This window comes from Portunus trituberculatus, chromosome 50, assembly GCF_017591435.1.
Source record: "Portunus trituberculatus isolate SZX2019 chromosome 50, ASM1759143v1, whole genome shotgun sequence".
NCBI lineage: Eukaryota > Metazoa > Arthropoda > Malacostraca > Decapoda > Portunidae > Portunus > Portunus trituberculatus.
Genome location: NC_059304.1, coordinates 13837059 through 13841392, shown reverse-complemented (window position 1 = coordinate 13841392; position 4334 = coordinate 13837059). Strand labels below are relative to the sequence as shown.

Here is a 4334-nt window from a genome sequence, read left to right as displayed (position 1 = left end):
ATAATAGCACAGATAAATTGCACAAAAAGAGTGAAACCGAAGTAAACGAAACATAAAACATAGAATTAAAAAAAAATAAGGAAAAGTTATATAGTAGTAGTAGTAGGAGAAGGAGAAGAGGAGGAGGAGGAGGAGGAGGAGGAGGAGGAGGAGGAACAGAACTAGTGGGTAACGTGGAATACATATACATAGGAAAGACGAGTTACAGGAGGCCCTTGTTAACTATAAAGGGGGGCACTCGTTAATTGTATTGCATCTATAATAAGGTGGGTGAAGTGAGAGGGAGGGAACAGGCGTTAAAGGGCGCAGTAGATGGAGACAAGGCAGAGCAGATGGAGACAAATCAAGAGTGAGAAGAGGTATGGGGGAGGATAAGCCAGCCATTGTCTCCAGTGTGTCAAGGAGGAATGTTAAGGCAGCTTGAACACCTTCCCTCCTGTCCTCCAGAGATGCAGGTAGAGGAGAGGCATAAAGGTGTGACTAATCTCTCTCTCTCTCTCTCTCTCTCTCTCTCTCTCTCTCTCTCTCTCTCTCTCTCTCTCTCTCTCTCTCTCTCTCGCATTATCTTTATTATTATATCATTGTTATCATTATTGTTGTTATTAGCAGTGTTATTACTCTTGTTGTTATGGTTACCTTTTTGTTGTTGTAGTTTTTTTTATTATTATTTTTTTTTTTTTGTTAATGATGTTATTGCTGTTGGTCTCTTTCTTCCTCATCTTCTTCACATCTTCACATTCTTCCCATCTTTAAGTTTTAATACACTAAAACATATTGCTATCACCACCACCACCACTACCACCACCACCATCACTACATTCATATAAAAAAAGATAAACAATGAACTGTAATCTGTATTAAGCCATTACAAAACACAACGCGCTTAGTTTGCACTTGGCTGCGTCGGTAAGGAGCTTGGGTGCGTCATTTACCGCTGCGAAAAGGCGAACTGTGCCGTAAACCTCTCAGGAAACAGAATCATAAACTTTAATGCGTACTACGAGAGAGAGAGAGAGAGAGAGAGAGAGAGAGAGAGAGAGAGAGAGAGAGAGAGAGAGAGACATTTCTACAGAACTTAAGGAGAAAGAGAAGAGTAAAACATGAAGAAGAGAGGTTTAGTATGTACTATGAGAGAGAGAGAGAGAGAGAGAGAGAGAGAGAGAGAGAGAGAGAGAGAGAGAGAGAGGATAACACAGACCCACTCTTTTGACTAAATCTTTCTAATCTTTTATGGAGACTACAATTCCAGTAGGCCTTTTGTTTCCTAATATAGTTTTTATACCCTTGGCAGTTCTCCCTTTTACATAAAAATATACAGGTAAATAAGTATTCATGCATCACTTAAGAAGTAAGAGAAAAAGAAAGAGGAGAGGATGAACAAGAGAGGTAAAGATAGAAACATTAGGAGGGGTGAGGGTGAATGGGGGGAGATAGAAACAAGAGGAGCAGGAAAAGGAGACTGTTGGGTAATAGGGGGATTTCCAAGGCTTGCGAGTGGGGTTAAATATAAAGCACTGTTTCTGGTACTGTATAAATAGAGGAGTTGTGTTCCTAATCTGCTGGCGGAATGACGTCAGAAGAAAGGGAACAACTATACCACCACTACCTCTACTACTATTACCACCACTGCTACCACCATCACCACCACCACCTGTCTGCTGAGGTGTTACTTGGCTCGTGTTAGAGAGAGAGAGAGAGAGAGAGAGAGAGAGAGAGAGAGTGTGTGTGTGTGTGTGTGTGTGTGTGTGTGTGTGTGAGAGAGAGAGAGAGAGAGAGAGAGAGAGAGAGAGAGAGAGAGAGAGACTGACTTGACTTGACTTGTTTATTGGTCTTTATTTACAAAGATGGGTAGAAACAAATATACACATTAACCATAAAGCCTAGGTCCGTTGAGCCGCAGAGAGAGAGAGAGAGAGAGAGAGAGAGAGAGAGAGAGAGAGAGAGAGAGAGAGACTAATTTCATACTTAGCAATAGAAATATTATTTGAAGCAGTATTAGTATATATATATTGCTGATGATAAGTATTTACACTGAGGTCATGATTATTGGTTTTTTAATTAGTGCCGCGTCGAAGAATTTAATTTGTGAGGTCACGTATTTTGTGTGTCTCCTGAAAAGATTGGCGATTTAATTCCGTAACTCACCACGCACTACACGTCCTCACCACTCACCACTCCCGGGCCTGTCAAAGGGAAAGCTAACTTTGATGGAAATTATTCTCTTACGGGTCTTGAACGCCTCTCATTAAACGATGTATCACACACACACACACACACACACACACACACACACACACACACACACACACACACACACACACACACACACACACACACACACACACACACACACACACACACACACACACACACACAGATAAATAGATAGGACATGTGGTATATATAGATGTGTGGTTATTGACATTCCTTCATTCCTTTATTCATGCTTCTTTCCACCCACCTCCATTCATTCATACACGCATACACGCATACATACATACATACATACTCACAGGCATGCATATATACTCACTCCCGACATTCAAGTTTTTAGTCAGTCATTGCCGGCTGTCAGTGCTTTTGTGTACGAGAATTTAAGTCGCCTTCAAATTGTTCCATCGTATTAGGTAACAATAAATGCTAACAGGTGAATATATCAATGTGGCCATTAATCCCTTCAGTACTGGGACGCATTTCTACCTTGAACTTTGGGTGTTGTTAGACGATTTTCTTGACATTAGGAAGGGTCTATGGAGGTCAAAAGATTAATGGCAAGAATCTTCACTATTTTATTACCAACGTAAGTTTTTGAAGCTGTGTAAAATCATCAAATAGTAACCATGCAGAATAAATATGGAAACGCGTTATGGTACTGAAGGGATCAATTCCAGAAATGTGTAGTAGATTTCTGTACTCTGTTTTTATATAATTCTCCTTACCTTGAACTTTTTTCCTCCCCTGAACAAATGATTTAGTTCCGTAACTCTATAATACTTCAATGACACCGAATCTTGAGCGCACATGTAAGAATGTGGATCCTTCGCACTGTCAGAAGATGGAGGAAGAAAAGAAGGAAGGAGGAGGAGAAGGAGGAGGAAAACGAAGACGAAGACGAGTTGTCACGCCCTGTCTCTCCGGAGCAAGGTTTCAAGTAGTTTTTATGCTCTTTCTTCATTAAGTGTAGGCGTATATTTAGGCCTCGTGACGCAGAAATTATGTAAAATAACCATGCACTTGCCAACTCTTCTGAGGTGTATTGCTGGTTTTGAGGAAGTGTTTGAAATTGAGAGCCCGACGCTTCCCTATTCCGCCAACTCCACCAGCCAGTCGGACAGTCACAGGAAGGGGAATGTGACAGCTAATTACTCTTACCTGTGCGCGGACACACACACACACACACACACACACACACACACACACACACACACACACACACACACACACACACACACACACACACACACACACACACACAGAAGATAGATTGACATGCACAGACAAAGGAAAGAAACACACACACACACACACACACACACACACACACACACACACACACACACACACACACACACACACACACACACACACACACACACGGCCCGATAGCTCAGTGGTTAGAGCGCTGGCTTCACAAGCCAAAGGACCGGGGTTCGATTCCCCGGTCGGGTGGAGATATTTGGGTGTGTCTCCTTTGACGTGTAGCCCTTGTTCACCTAGCAGTGAGTAGGTACGGGATGTAAATCGAGTTGTGACCTTGTTGTCCCAGTGTGTGGTGTGTGCCTGGTCTCAGGCCTATCCCAAGATCGGAAATAATGAGCTCTGAGCTAGTTCCGTAGGGTAACGTCTGGCTGTCTCGTCAGAGACTGCAGCAGATCAAACATATCAAACAGTGAATTACACACACACACACACACACACACACACACACACACACACACACACACACACACACACACACACACACACACACAGAAGATAGATTGACATGCACAGACAAAAAGAAGGAAACACACAGATAGACAGATGAGCTCATGTCCAAACAAGAATACAGATAGACATAACCAAGGAATAGAGAAAAGATGTCCCGTCGCAACACCGCCCAAATCAGAGGAAGATGTGAGCAGTGGGTGAAAGAAAATAGAAAGACAAGGGAGACTTAAAAGTTACAGGGATGAAATAGCAAATTCTGTTATATTCGAGAACAAAAGACCTTCAGGCTACAAATGGAGTCCAACTGTCTCTGTCTTTTCTGAAAAATGGAAAGCTTGTAATTTCTTTTTATGGGCTTTACGAGGAAACAATGAGAGATGGAAAAAAAATACCTTGATTTATGA

The 4334-nt window shown here is 42.1% G+C and overlaps 1 protein-coding gene across 1 annotated transcript in view; it reads left to right on the top strand.

Moving 5' to 3' along the window:
- Window positions 1-3547, top strand: part of LOC123499493 (cell wall integrity and stress response component 3-like) — an 18735-nt gene extending 15188 nt beyond the window's left edge. The window contains exon 3 of the transcript XR_006672995.1: window positions 3509-3547. The gene's annotated coding sequence lies outside the window, so the exon portion shown is untranslated. The remainder of the gene's footprint in view (window positions 1-3508) is intronic.
- Window positions 3548-4334: the final 787 nt, after the last annotated feature.